The sequence below is a fragment of the Camarhynchus parvulus genome, chromosome 8 (genome assembly GCF_901933205.1).
Source record: "Camarhynchus parvulus chromosome 8, STF_HiC, whole genome shotgun sequence".
Classification (NCBI taxonomy): domain Eukaryota; kingdom Metazoa; phylum Chordata; class Aves; order Passeriformes; family Thraupidae; genus Camarhynchus; species Camarhynchus parvulus.
Genome location: NC_044578.1, coordinates 15,527,878 through 15,543,696, shown reverse-complemented (window position 1 = coordinate 15,543,696; position 15,819 = coordinate 15,527,878). Strand labels below are relative to the sequence as shown.

Sequence of the window (15,819 nt, the reverse complement as noted above, 5' to 3'; positions counted from 1 at the left end):
CTTATTGAGAATCACTTCCCATCTATCCAAAAGGCACCTCCTGAGATTCCAGTCAAGAACTGAGAGCAGGTAGGTATTTCAAAACAACCTCATAATATGTCAAAACACAGCTAAGAATATTGCAGCCCACTGAATTTGATACACATCCAGTACAAAACAGGTCTGTGAACACAAAACCATGCAACAAGACATTACTCCAGGGAAGGCTGAAAGAGAGCAGTGCTGCATTTTGACCCTGCTCAGATTTTTCCCTGCTATAGCAAGCTGGCCACAAGCCCTGCCAGGCCATCCCCTTCCTCCCCCGTGCTGCGTCGGTGCCACTGCCCACAGCCAGGCTGGCTCAGGCTCCAGAAGGACAAGCTGGAAGCAGCTCAGCTCACTGACCCATCACTGTGAGCACTGGCTTTTGCTATCAGTAATGGACAAGTCTCCTGTCTAAGCAAAGAAATACGAGAGCAAAAACAGTGAAAAAAGCACCAAAGTGGGGCTGTTCTCCAGCTATTTTCCAGTTATTTTTCAGTTTCTGTCTCTAATGATAACATTGAAAATTCTGCTGGAAGGACAGGAAGAAAGAAAAGATAAACCAACATGAAAATTGTAACATTGGAGCGAGACACACAGAAGTTCTTTTCATTGCAAAGAATTACTCAAAATGACATCTATATCTGTACTAAGGAAAACATTGCTTCTGCCTTGAGGTAGCCTTGGCAATAACACTAATGCAAGCAAAAACCAGTTCACCATTTTGGAGGGAATTCCAATCAATTTAATTTATTTGTCAGTTAATAAGCTTCTAATTACTGCTTCTGGTATTGAAACACATGCACAGGAAACAGCCCTTGCTCTCCAGTCCCCTCTCCATACCTGCTCCTGGCAGTAGGGCAGCAGGACCTGCAGTCATTCTGGCTTCCAGTCGGAGGTCAGCATTGCTGCTTATTATGTGCGTATAGTAAACAAACAGCTTATGCAGACAAGTTGTTCTTAAAACAAATCAAAAGCACATCAAGTGAAATGTGATCTAAAATAAGCCAGCAATGTTTCAGAATATCATTATTTCCCCTGGCACTTCAGGATGCTGCAGTTGCAGAAATTCCTCTAAAACAATTCAAGACTTAAAGCTTATTCTGCCACAAAAGAGGTTTCCAGACAGAAATGTTTTATAAATACACACACACTCCATCACAGTAACCAGACCAGAACACTTGCACAGCAAAGCCCATAGCCACACTTTAACATTTTGTTCATTGAACTGTATCAGCCAATATTTTTTTCCTGCTTCCCAACTATGCCAGTAAAAATCTTACCGCAAAGGTCCTTCTAGTGATTGCAAAATTTTTCTGCCTGCATAAACAGTTCCTTTCACAGGACATGGTATAAGCAGTACTAGCAAAAAAAAATTCCTCTCATACCAGTAGAGGAACCTGAGAAGGAAGCAGTGAGACCAGGTAACCAAAGTGAGCAAGCAGGAAGGGTGAAAGCCAAGAAGAGCATTGCATCAGTCTAGCTTATGTGTACAGAAAAAGGCAGGAAGCAGTAACTGCCCTCACACCTCATTTGTGCCAGCAGAAACTAAACTGCAAAGTCACAACACTACTACAAGAAATAACAGCATGAAAACACTGCACGCAGGTCAGACTGACCAACATGACTGTGACAGACCTGGCATTTTGTTTTCTGTTTGGATTTTTGTGTCATGTTTTGTGTAATGTATAATCTTGAGAAACAAACATCACCTAGAAACCCAAGCATAAGCCATTCCATTTATGTCAAGTGGTTACTAATCCTATTTTCCTGAAGAGTTCAAGTGTCAGTTGTGTTAACTGTTTCACTACTGATAAGATACTTAGCACAGTTTCTTTACTAAAACCAATCTCAGAACTCCAAGCCTCTTATGAGCAAAACCATCCACGTAGTCCTCATCCAGGAGTAAACAACATCTCCACTTTTCCTAATGAGCATCCTTATAATACAGACCCATCCTGGCTATGTGAAAAATACTCAATACTAAGAATAGAGAAGTGTGGGTTAGAAAACAACAAAAAAAATTTAAGACCAATTCAGTGCACTCTTAAAGACTTGCCTGTCTGTGTTTCCACTCAAACATAAATATTCTCTGTATTCCCTCTGCTTTTTTTTTTTTTTAAACCCCAGATCTGCTGCAGGTTATCCAGCCTGCCACATCACATCAACACAGAAACCAGTAAGGCCTGGCTGCAGAATTTAGGTCAGCTCGTCTGTGGAGTACATAAGGTCTTCCACACAGCCATGAATTTCCTAGTAATGCTTCAATAATCCCTCTTCAACCTGCTATGCAGCTATTTCACTAGGAACTGCTAGCTTTCCTCTAACTCCCCAACAAAGACTCTCCACAGGAGGGATGTTTGCAAGCAAATGAGCCACTATCTCTTCCTTGGGAAGCAGGAAGCTGGTTGTTCAATCAAATAAATGCTGATTCTTATTTCCCAAGACAAAAAAAAAAGTGAAGTATTCACAATGGATGCTAGAAAAAGAGTCTCTTATCTTTTAACCGCACCAGGAAAGATATAATCAGAGCTGAAAACTACCTCTGGAACATTAGGAATAATTGTCTTAACAGATTTTAAACTGCCCTCACTGCTTCCAACTGGGTCAATAAATTTAAAAAAAAACCAAAAATGTGACTAATAAATTCAGAAAGTCTAAGCTACAGAGGCTGGTATTTCTGGAGAGAAAGCATCACTTGAGGTGAAAAAACATTGTGCCTCTTCATAGAATGCTCTCTCTAAGAGTGAATTGCATGCCACTGCCATCCCAAGCATTGTACAAAAGCCCACATAAGTACTAGCCCTGTTCATAAAGGATCTCTAATAGTACACAAAAACATGCAAAGGCTTTTCAAAGCATGGTCCTCAGAGCAGGAGTTCCACATAAACTGGAAGGTACAGTTACATAAGACAAAAACCCCAAATCAAATACAGTAAATCAAAATCTTGAACTTCTCAGTCTTCACACTAGATGAACCTAGCTAAATGTTCTCAAGTATGACAGTCTGAAAGATGTGAATGCAAGAATAAATACCAGTTTCCAGGAATGGTTACAGATATCTCAGCAAATAAAAACGTAACACGAAAACAGAGTTTGGTGTGTCTTAAAACCCATCAGTCTGCTACCTCTGTGCTCTACAGTTCCAACATAATATACTGTTCATCAAAAGCTAGCACTGAAGTCTCCCTACTAGAACAAAGAATAAAGCTGAGGAAAAACCTTCCCTCAAGACGTCAAACTGCTCTTCAACATTCAAACATTTGTTAAGAGTATTCCTAGCCCATTCTTCACAACTTACATGAAGCCTGAAAATGGTATTTGCAAACACGTACTGAGCAGTACTGCACGTTAGATGTGCAAATCAAATATCCCAGAAAACGTGTTACATTTGTTTATGTTCACCTCAGCTCTGTTAGAGGACTCAGACACATAACACCCACCCCTGCCAGGCCCATGGATGTGGCTGCCTTTACCGGGCCTCCATTGAGCCACACGTGTTAACAAGAACATACATTCCAAAGAATGTAACATTTTATAACTAATGATCATCCATAACTTAACTCTGCATCAAAGAACCCTTCCCATTCCTGGCTCAGTACCTGATCAGGCTGTGCTTCTCCACCCTCCTCCTCTGGCTTCAGCAGGGCCGAGTGCTGGCTCCTGAAGGCTCCAGCAGCAGGATACCAAGCCACACTCTGATGATCACTTTCTCATTTTGACAAGCGCCACAGATTCCTCCTATATAAAAACAAACTCCTGTGAATCAAACTGGCCAAATAAAGTGGTCACAGTAGTGAGGGTCAGAGGAATGCCACTCTGCAACACAGAAGACAAAGGTTACTCATCCTTTTGCTGACTGTGCTTCATCTCTAGGGAAGACTGAGCACATCCTTTTTTTAATAAGTTTGGAACTCCTCTAAATGAGTTGTCCTATTCTTGAAGAGCATAGATCCCAAATGAGCAATTTGTCATTTCCCACATACTTTCTTAAACATATTGGCTCATCCTAACTTAACCAAGAGCTCTGTTATTTCTCCATCATCACCTCCCTACAGCACCACAAAAGCCAGACCAGACCCCAGTGATGTGGTAGCTGCACAGTGCACATATTTTACACAAACACTTTGATGACACTTCAACTACTGCATTACAGCCCTATGCCAGGCAAGCAGACCACTTTGAGTCAAACGAACTGCTTGGAAAAATCTCAGGAAAACACCTCTGTCCTCTGGGATGAATAAAATAGAGAAAAAGTGGGATTGTCCCCCTCTTTCTTCAGCCCAAAACTTCCACCAGCTAAGATCCAGCATGGCTGCCTTCACCTCCAGAGATGCAGAGGTTCCAGGGCTATGCAGAGCACACAGATGGAAAGCAACGACTCAGCAAAAAGAACAACCAGACTCCAGCAGGTAATTCATGAATATTTATTTTACTTTGCTGCTTATTAAGTATGCCTTGTTATAAATCAAGTATTTTACAGTAATTGCCTCCAATCAACAAACACAGGGAAAGCTGCTATATAAACCAGTGTTGCTGCATATGCAAAAGGAGTCCCTTAGCAACAGGCAGGATTCTACAGGACTCTCACTGCACAGCCGGCTGGCTGCCACTGCCTTGCTGTGTGCCCAGGGCATTCCTAGCACTGCCAACCATAGCACCCTGTGCCAGGCTGCCAACACCAGTGCAGCAGGCGCTCACTGCAAGGGTGGCAAGCCCCAGGTACACGGGCAGCCCTCCAGAGCACAGGATGCTCCACAGGCAGGGACAAGCAGCTGCATCCCCTGCCCCAGCCCCCAGCCCAGCAGTGCCTGCAGCAGAGCTGTTCTGCTGTAAGCGTCTGCACCCAGCACCAAGTACAGTGCACTCACCCACTGAGCTGTTCCCAAACCACTGCAGGAAAAAATGCAAACACATCCTCCCCCCCAGATCTCCCTTTAATTTTCTTCCGAGGCTTTTTCAAGGGTGGCACCCACTGGCACTCAGAAGCACACAGGAACAAGCCCTGTGTCAGGCTTTCCACTGAGATAATTTTAAAGGTCAGCAGGAATCTGCTGCTCCAGGTTTCTTCTTAGCAGTAGAGACCCAGGATATGGAGATGGGGAAAATACTGTCAAATCCTCAAAATAAGCCTCATAGACTTTACTTCTTGAAAGGGCTTGGAGTAGTCAACTGGTCTCAGGAGAAGCAAATCTTTTTATGCAGAACTGGAGTTTTCAGAGACTCTAGGTTTTTAAATAAATGGAGGAAAAAACCTGTGACTAGATACTTTCCAAGGGTCTAGAGCAAGCAGGCTTCAAAACAGACCTTTGGATCATACTTGAGTCTAACAGTAAATGCCCACAGCCACAGGGCCATTCACCTTGGCTGGTTCTGTAACCCTTATTTTTCAAGAGGTCAGGGAGCCATGTAAGAAGGGCCTGAACAGAGCTCACCATGCCCTCCAATCCCTCCTCAGCCGCACTACCAAAAGCAACCAACCACTTCTGAAAAAAGCAGACAAAGACAGCTCCCACCTTCAAAGTAGGACTGTGTTTTTTGAGAGTGTATCAGCATTTAAGGGGCCAGGAGAGGCTGAACAGCACCACCACCACCACACTTGGCAAGGCATGGGAAGAACAGGACAGCTTGTCTTCAAGAGCTGAAGCACAATCTGAAATACTGCTGAGGTCCATCACCACCACCCTCCCCTTCCCACAACAGGCTGAGCACATGGATTGGATCATACCTGGGGAAATGTAAAGGACAAGTGACAAAACACTTACAAATTTTTGGTTTAAAACAAACAAAAGAAAACAAAAAAAGCCCAAAAACCAATCTAAAAGCAGAAAAAGCAGAATTTCTTATATAAACCATAGCAGTGCATAAGTAGATGTTTGGGCAATGCAAAGACCAGCAAAGGATTCTTCCCTGCAGTTCTTACCACAAAAATCCTCATGGATTTTGTTCCAAATCCCATTTGTCAAATTCTCACTTTATGCTACTTCCTTCACCTCCCTCTCCCACTTTTGAAGTGACAACCTCAATTTATTAAAACAAAGCAACATCTTTCTTACAGAAACATCTGCTTTGATACAAGAACACACACCCACTGGGGTAGTCAGTATGTGGGACTGTGGCTATGAAGGAGATTAAATAAGGAGCACATGCACCACTTCTCTTTTAACCTCGTCCCCTCTGGCACTCATTCACTTCAATACTCTTCTTTCAGGGCCCTACAGCATACGGAAAGACACCACATTTACATTGGGGTGTTGGCACCAGCCAGTGCCAATTTCGTCTGAATCACAGCCAAGCACTTGGGCACTTCAGGCATAACACATGCAACCTCCAAATGCCACGTCCTATATACAGTGGCTGCCTCGATTTGTACAGTCACTTGATCAAACATCTTTTCCATTAAGGAAAACAATACTTCTGATGCTTTTAACAGGGAAATAATCATTGTTAACAGACGGAAAAAACCCTGAACAATTCGCTTAGAACAAACCATTATGAATTCTGTAAAGAAATGAAAAGGAGGGAAGTCACAGTATTTTGGGGAAGAAGTAGATATTTTGGAATAAAAAACCCAAAACCCCAGCTAATTAAATAAGTAAGCAGTTCCAGTCATTAGAGGTTTAATTTCAGCACAGCTGAATAATTCTCAGTTCTACATATATCTCAAAGTACCCAGACAACAGCAGACATTTGACAATCTCTTCAGTTGAAATGCCATTTTCCTCCCTTGCTGCTGCCTAAGAAAAACAGCAAACCAGCACACAGGAAAAGTGTCATGCCATCAAGAGAGAAGAAAAACCCCCAGCACAGATACCTCCTGTAGAAACACTGTCAAAAGTAGCATGTAACCTAACCAGATAAATACCAGATTCTGTTGCTATCTCTGAGTAAGTTTTGCAATTAGCTGAAGCTCATTAGTGGCCACCCTGCTACTTAACATTCCTGCTCTCTCCATGGTATGTGCCTGGGAAAGGCATCTTGCCCACAGCAGAGGGTGGGCTGGAAGGCAGGACTTCCCCTTTCAACAGCAGTGCAAGCTCAAATTTGCTCCAGCTGCTCTTGAAACCACACTCCCCTTGGAAAGCACCTTAGGCACTGCTCCTGCTACATGGGAGCCTACAGGATCCCACTGCCACTCCCTGTGGAGCTCATTGTCCATTCTAGGCCCTGCTTTTCACATGACACCCAACACCCAGTTTAATTTGGGAGCTCCTTGTAATTCCTCCCTTCTCTTGGTGGCCACCCCCTCTTCCCCCATCCATGAGCCAGAGGCTGTGTGCAAACTCCTCCCCACTTCCTCTCTTCTGCTGCAGACAGCAGGAATAGAGCAAAGACATCAACAAATCAAACCTTGCTGGTGAAGCAGGCAAACCTCCTCACTGCTGCAGCTAACTCATTGTTTGACACAGGCAGCAGAGAGGGGGCTGCTGCTGCTGCTGCGAGCTCTGGTATCACACTCTTCAGCAGAGAGCAAACCAGAGCTAAGATTTTACAAGTTCAAACAGCAAAGGGGTAAATAATCAGACACTAAAGAAGTCTTATCATGAATGAGGTGACAGAAACCAGCAGCTATGAGAGTGTGGAGGGCCACCATCCTCTCTTCACACACAGAAAGAACAGCAGAGGAGGGCACTCTGCTCCTCACGCTGACCAGCTGCACACTGCCTGTTTCCAGGCTGCCCTGGGCCACGGTGCACATGGACACACTGCAATCTTAAAATACAAATGAGGCACGTGCAAACCATTAGGCAAAACCAGGCTTGTACTAATTCAACCCGTGAGCTTCAGGCACCCATTACATTTCATGCAATGAATTTTTTCAAATACTTTGCTTCAAGCTAGCTCCAAACAGGGAAAACTTGGCCATTCCACTGTGAGCACAAAAGCCTTGTTTCTGGAATGAGGCACTCTCAAACAAACAGAATTCATACACTTTCCACTTGCAGAACAGCATGTATAACCTCATGCTTCTTAATTTTATGTTATATTTACTCACACTTCTCTCCACAGTTTTGTTACCTCCTTTTCTTTGCCTCAATATTACTCTCTTCTTTTGTATTTCTGCATGTTTCTCATGTTTTTATTTTCAGGCTTTACTATCTTTTTTCTCCTGTAACTCTGGCCTCAGTGGTTTCTTTCTTTAAAATCTGTTTGGGTTAAACTGATCAATGCTAATAAAGACACACTTAAATTCACCTTTCAATCTAAGTACATACTAAATTAGCTTTCACTAAAAACAAACATAGCATAAATACAAGTTTTAAACACCGCAAAAAATATTCTTGTCCAAACCTGTGCATCTTTCACTTTTCTGAATGATTATTAGCACAATTTTGTTTCTCTCAGTCCACTCCTTTTTTTTTTCCTACCTACTTTTCATTGGGACACCAACACTGGTTAAACTCACAACTTCTGCAGCACCAACAAGTCTTTATGTATCTGCACTCCTCCACTTCCTTGTTTCCAGAGTTAATACATTTGTTGTCAGAAGGATAGAAAAGGAGAGCAGCAGAACCATCCAGCCAGTTTTTCCTTCCTCTCTATTATCAAGGCTAACAAGGCAAAACTGTGAAGAAATTTAGTGTGGCTTATAAACCATCAAATATTACTTTAAAAAACTCAAGTGCGTAAAAAATTTCATTTCCCTTTTGTCAGTTCCTCTGCTAAACTAGGTAGGTGAGGCTTTGTTTCTTCATTTAATTAGTCAGAAAGTAAGTACATAAAAGTTTCTGTACGGCAGCCACTGAGAGGAACCCTGTATGTGGACTTCTCAGTTTGTATTTTGAAACCCCAGTCAGATTAACCGTGCAGTCTGGCGCTCTGTGCATCCTTGATGAAGGCAATTGCTAATGCATGTGGAAAGCCTGTGTAACCAGTGGTGCCTGGAAACAAAGCAAGCCAGGGCACTACCTCTAACACTGCTCCCTCAAGTTTTAATGCAGAGACTATCAGGCCAAAGCAATTCCTATCCTCCCTTTCCATGATCTGTACACAAACCACCATTTACAAATATGCAATATGGACCTTTTTTTTTCCCTTATTCATTGATATTTGCATTGGTTTAGTGGACAAATTTATACAGAACAATCCAAACTACATCAGCTTAACACCATGTTCCTCTGTGCAGGACTGCAAAGGCAACAAAATGTCTATTACATAACACTTCTGTATAAAATATTAATTCTCACAGCGGAAGCTCTTGAACCGAAAGGTTATTTTCAATGATTAACAAATCAGTGTTGTGTAAGCTTGGTTATTTAATCAGTGTAATTGAGACAGACAACAAACCATACCTTTTACTGACATAACATGAAAAAAATAAACTTTTTATGTGCACACATCAAAATATATCCATCCCTAGCACACACAGATTCAGCAAGCATGCACTGGGGTAATTGCAGGTATCTGCATTTTTTATACAAGTTCTCACAGCAGCTGAAAGCATGTGAGCTTCCTTTCCTTCCTATCCTGCAAGAGATGAAGAACAGACATCATATGAAGATTCAGACATCATATTTATATACACATCCTGTGCATTTGTTCTGTCCTTAAAGCTATAATCTCAGGTTGGAAAATCACTGCAGCAAGAGTAAAGTGCTTCAAAATTTTTTCCATACAAGAAAATCCCTGCTTTTAACAGGCATGTTGGTATCTGTGCAATTGGCCAGACTTGAAAACATTATAGGTGTGGCAGCCCTGGCTTCCGTAGGACCCAAGGGCAATCAGGAATACCTTTTATAAAGAAACTATCTCAATGCTGACTTGCAAAGAACGAAGTTCAAGAGAGAAAAAAAGACAAACCTGTATCTTGGCTGTGACTTTGTAGCCATTAGGTTGCATGAGGACAGGCAGGAGCCTGTCTCACTGCTTCATCAGGACTACAAAGAACCTTCATGTACGGGGTTTTTCCTTTCTCTGTGAATCTTTACATAATGAATGCAGGGAGGGCGCTCATCCTGAGCACCACTGTCTCCAGCAGATGGTCTCATCATATTTACCAGCTCCATGTGAGTGTCACAGGTAAGACATCTAAAACAGCAACAGACACTTTAGTCTGCCTTATCCACGGTCTAATAATGCAGGGGAAATCATCAGGAGATACAACTCAAAAAATCCTGATCAAATGAATAAGAGCATTTGAAACTCTGGTTTGAGAACTGTGCATTTTTTCCCAAATTTATAAGCACAGCAAACGGTCTGAAGAAATATCTGACAGGAAAAGGTAACAACAGCCTTTAATTATCTGTAGTGGCCATTCCTTAGGTCTGAGAAATCTTCCACTGCAATTTTCTGGTCTTCAAAGTAGACCATCATAAGAAAGAACGCCTGAGATGCCTAACTCTTGACAAGAAGACCATATACAGAGGGGTTTTGGTTTGTTTTTTTTAAACACTAACAAGGAGTAAGACAAATCACAAGAATCAGACTATTTCTTCTTTTACTGATACACAATACAAAAAGCAAGACTATGATGAATAAACACAAATGCTATCCTCACTCACAGCTGGATGCCACACGCTTTCAGCCTTGTTATTTCTTTCTACTTCTCATTCAGAGTTACCTTTAACAAAAAAGGGCCTCAAGAAAGAAAAAATATCTGAGCAACAGCCATCCTTCCTCCTCCCTAAGGGTGGCTGTATTTTACACCACGACTGCTTCTCAAGTCTTGAATGTTGCAATTACTTCAGTCTCGGAACAAATCACTTCTGAGGAAAGAGCTAAAGTGGAAAGAAGGAAAATTAGTTTTAAGGCTATATGAACAATATGGTTTTGTATCCTGATTTATACTTGAAGAGGGAGAAGAAGACAACTAAGGTATTTCTTTTAAAACAGTTATAACAAACAAGTCCTTGGTGCAGCCATACTCACTTCCCATACTACAGCCTGCCTCCAAGTGTTGGGCAAAAGTGGCATTTTGCTGGCTTGATTTCTAGAAAACAAGCTTTCTCCTTCCAAGGATATCTCCTTCAATATTCTGGCAGCTGCTACATGAATGTCTTTTAACTTCTCTTCCTATCCATTTCCTGAAGGGGGACAAGAACCTGTTCTCGCTACCGCTGAAGAGAATAGAGAAATAAATGAAAAGAGTTTCAATTCTTTTAATGAAATAAATTTGTGGTAAGAGAAAGATTGAAGCAGTGTCAGTTAAAATTAATGATGTGGAAATTAGCACTACTGATGGCATTAGGTGCCAACTTGACTTGTGACGCACTTTTCTTTTTCACATGCCAAAACCAAGATGATTCTCAAGAAGTTAAACACTATAAATCCTGGCTTTGCTCTTTCCTAAATTTGTTTGTAATCTCTGAGGGGAGAAACTGTTTGGCAAGCAATTGGTACCTATTCTTTGTTATATGGTTAAAAGAAAATTGTACTCAATTTGCTCCAACCAAAAGGTCTTGAGCCAAACCCATCTCCAACGCAAGCAAGTCAAAAAATGTAGCTCAAAGTGTTCTCAAGGCTAGAAGCACAGGATAGCCTTGAAACACTAATTACAGTTGCTTTCACAAAACATAATGCTGGTAACTGCTAGAGAACTGCATTTCACAAACACCTTTCTTCATATCTCAGTCCTGTGTGGACCCACAGCAGCTCATCATCACAGCCAAGAATAAAAGCAGATAGATTCCAAGATCAAGCAGCACTAGTGTGACCCCAGAGAGTCTCATGCATGCATGTGGACTCATGAAACTGTACATAGGTGGAAAATTAGTCATGGACACAAGTCTTTGCATGGTGAAGTCCACAGACTTTTCATTGCTTGTTAAAAAAAAACTTTCATTGCTTGTTTAAAATGTCAGTTATGCAAAAGCACAGGCAATTCTTTACCTAAATGTAAAGTTTCTGGGGCAAAATATTTCCATTTTTCTTAACACAGCAATAGCTTTTTCTTTTTAGGTTGGTTAGGACAATCTCCCCACCACCAAGACTCAATAAATAAATAAATAAAACAAAGAAAAAAAACCACAAAAGGAGAACTGTGTAGCCCTATTTCAATGCTAGCAAGAAATGGAAGAATTTAAATAGCAGAAGCTGAAATAACAGGTTTTGTTCTTACCACTTAATGTTACTCTGCTATTATATGTAACATCTTTGTATAAAAATTGCTAATTGTGTTTTATGATATTTAGGGATCTACAGCAACTTCACGAATTGGAAGATAAAGACTGCTTTTTTGAAAGGAAATTAAAAACCTTCAGAGTTCATTATTTCGTAAAATACTTACACTGGAACTCCCTTTTTTTTTTAATCCAGTTGAGAAACTTGTTTACTGAGTTCCCTTATGTTCCCCCACTTGTGACTCAGGCTACTTCTCAGCAAAACAGCCTTCAGCAGCCCCAGGGATGAAGTGCTTTAAGCCTCAGGACACTAACTGAGGGATCACAGGGCCCATGTACCTGCAGCCAAGCTCCCCTCTGGCTCTGAGGGGCACAGGACAAGGCAAAGGGAGAGGCTGGGCTGAGGTGCTGAGTCAGCACTCTGCCAACCCTCAAGAACGCCGCACAAGCGGGACCTGACACAGCCGCTGGTGCCATCAGAGAACACACAGCAGGTAAGGAACTCAGCCTGCCTACAGCGCCTGATTCAAAACCCACTTACAGCCACTGGCTTCAACACACTCTGAATGGCACCTCAATACACAGAAGAATTGGGAAGATCTAGAGAATTTAAAAAAACCAACTTCAACGCAGGAAACTTCCCTTATAAAATTGCACCAAGCCACAGCACACATAGCTGCAAGTGCTTTTGACCACAGGGATGGACATACCCTTTTCTCCACTAGCCTTTATTCTCTTATCCTTTTGTCACTGGCAGGACTTATTGCAAGTCCAGCACAAACAGCTTTTTTCCTCCCTATCCAGGCATGTAGTCAAGAAAAGTGTCCGTAAACAGGAGGCAGAGCTGTGGTATCTCTGTACCATCACTTAGGTATTGCTACATAAGAGACAGAGGCAACAGGCACAAAGGGCTAAGAAAGAACTGGAATACAAGAGCTGCATTTCAGGTGTACAGCTATGTGTAAGTACAATGTTCACTAGTTAATCTTTCCAGGGCAAGCACCCAGGTGCTTTCACTCTCTCTGCATTGTTATTATAGAGGTTGGCTCCTATTAATAATTACCTTCCTCTGACTGCAGCACATAGTCTTTCTTCATTGCTGGTACTGCTGGTTAGAATTCCTTTTCCAGATCTCAACACACTGGACAGATTACCATGCCCTCAAGGATGTCAAGACTGGTAGAGATATCTGTTGTGCATACCTGGATCTTACAAAACAGCTTAATGCTGCTTCCTTCCCTGCATAACCTCACACAGCCATGGTAGAGTTTTAATATTTTGCGTTGAAGCCATCACAATTACAAATAAAAGAATCAATTTAATATCCCCTGCTATTATGTGCAAGAAAACAGAGCAAACAGACAAGTGTTTCTGACACTAAGCAAGGTACAGCCAAAGCACCAAGTGAGTTTACTATAAAGGCAATGCCTGCCTAGAGACACAGGAGAAAATTGTGTAAAAAAAAATATAGCCACAGAAGTATATTCCTAGGCCAGGACCTCATAAATCAGTTTCAACTAACAATAAAAGGTTTATAGGGCATTTGTAAGGCACAAAGAATGAATAGGATCCTGGCCCCAAGTAAGGCTTGGTGAATTAATTTAAAGATGGCAATCAAGAGCAAATAACACAACACTAACCTTACCCTAAGTTTGAAGAAAGATGGTTTCCTTTGTCTCCAGGAAGAGGTGAGGGGAAAAAACAAAACAAAACACCACCACGAAAAACAAGAAACAAGACAGAAATAAAAGAAAAAAAAAACCAACACAGAGAAAGGGACTTAGCTACCCCATCTGGCATGAGAGTGCTTTTTTGATAGCTCAGAGCTGTGGGTTTAAAATCTCAGCCCTGTTCATAAAAATTTCTCCCACCCTAAAGCCCTCTCTCCCAAACAAGTGGGCATTGTCACTCCCCACCTTCAGTTTTACAGGCAGAAAATACTATCCTTTCCTATCACGGTGACAGACATAATGCTGAAAAACCAGCAAATACTTCCCTGTAGTGTTTGGGGATTTTTTTAAAGCTGTAACTGGCAAAGCTTACGAGCAGCAGGTACCCCAAAGTGCTCTCTGCACCAGCAGCTAAGTCAAGTAAAACATCACTTTCAGCACCACCATTACAGGAAGTACTGCTAAGACTTATCCACCAAACAACACCACCACCACTACCGTCCTCCATTTTCAAGTCTGAGTAACCCATCTCCTGGCTCTTACACACTGGGAACATGCAGAGGAGAAAGTGCCACGGGCTGCAGGCGTGCTGGAAACACAGAGCCTGAATCCCCCCAGTGACCGCAGACCAGCTCCCCTAAAGGATGCTGGGCAAGTCACAAGCCTTCTGCGCCTGAATTCGTATTTGTTTGAGAGCAGTAGCAGCACTTGTGACGGGGAGGGGAATGCAGGTTGCAATACAGGAGCTGCTGTGCCAAGCTCAGGGATCCTAAAGGAGTAGGAGTCGGTATTGCCACGTACTGGGGAGCAGGGGGAAGGGAGGAGACGCGCCTCAAAACACAGAGATGGTTATCTGACAAGGGCTGGTTCTGCCCTGAAGATGTGCTTTACTGACTGGCTTGGGCTCCTTTAATCTGCGTGCGCTGCAACACGACGTACAGCTGATCCCATACAAAAGCCGCACAGCTGGCGGCCCCCAGAGGGACCGTATCCAACCCCGCTGGCCTCGAAAGGGGCTCGCAGTTCCAGCCGCATTCCCCGGCACCACGCTGCACTCTCAGCCCCGCTCTCGCCGCTGGCCCCCCGCTCATGCGAGCACATCCTGCGCGGATGCGCATCCCGCGGGAGAGCAGCGCAGCCGCCCCCGGGGTCCCGCCGAGGCACACCGGGCTGGCAGCAGCACCGGCGAACCGGCCCAGGCCGGTCTGCGCGCAGAAAAAGATAAAGAGAAGCGCGAGGGAAAGCGCGGGGAGGGAGCGGCGGGGGTGCCGGTGAAGATGCCGCCCCCTCCCCGCGGCCCCTCCGCCGCCTGGCCGACCGCCTCCCGCCGGCCCCGCGCACGCCTCACCTCAGGGACGGCTCTGCGGGCTGCGGACCCCGAGAGCCGCCCGGCCGAGCCGAGCCAAGCCGAGCCGTGCGTGCGGCGGGGGCGCAGAGCTTCTCGGCGGCGATCAGTCCCACGGAGCTGCCATGCGGGCAAGCAGAGGCGGGACGGACTCGGCTCCTAGCAGCGTCCTGCAGCGCGCACCCGCACGGCTCGGCGTGCGGACAGCAGCGGCTGCCGGCGGCGGCGGGGCCGGCGGGGCGGCGGCCAATGGCTCCCGCGGCGCCGCGCATGTGAGGGCCGGGCCGGGCCGGCCCCGCCCGCTCGCCCCCCGCGCAGCCGCCGCGCTCAGGTACCGCGGGCCGGGGCGGGAGCGGAGCGCCGGGCGGCGAAGCCCCCGGGATGTTCGCGGTGCGCAGGTAAATGGAACGTAGTGCGTGAGCCAAATAAAGCAGCGACAAGTTCACATTGCGTGGCTTAATTATTAAAATATTATCATGGGTAAGGAGGGAAGTTATTTCATTTGCCTATCTTGAGACGTTGAGGGAACCAGAAAGTCGAAGGCAGCTTTAGCTGGGGCGGGGGGCGGCACCGCTGGGATCGCGGGGACGGATTCCTCCACGGCGGCTCCGGGGGCTGAGCACGGGACACTGAGGAAGAAGCCGAACTGACCCTGATCCTCACCCCGAAATCCGCTAGAACATTTTTTTCTTCCTTTAACTGAAAAGCCATCGATATCCTTAAA

General features: G+C 44.2%; 1 protein-coding gene across 2 annotated transcripts in view; it reads right to left on the bottom strand.

Moving 5' to 3' along the window:
- The window catches only part of LRRC8D (leucine rich repeat containing 8 VRAC subunit D), a 51,294-nt gene extending 35,969 nt beyond the window's left edge, over window positions 1-15,325 (bottom strand). The window contains exons 1-2 of one of the 2 annotated variants that reach the window (XM_030953509.1): window positions 15,099-15,325; window positions 3,624-3,762 (exon numbers count right to left, since the gene is read on the bottom strand). The gene's annotated coding sequence lies outside the window, so the exon portion shown is untranslated. The remainder of the gene's footprint in view (window positions 1-3,623; window positions 3,763-15,098) is intronic. The other variant, XM_030953510.1, reaches the window with a different exon arrangement.
- Window positions 15,326-15,819: the final 494 nt, after the last annotated feature.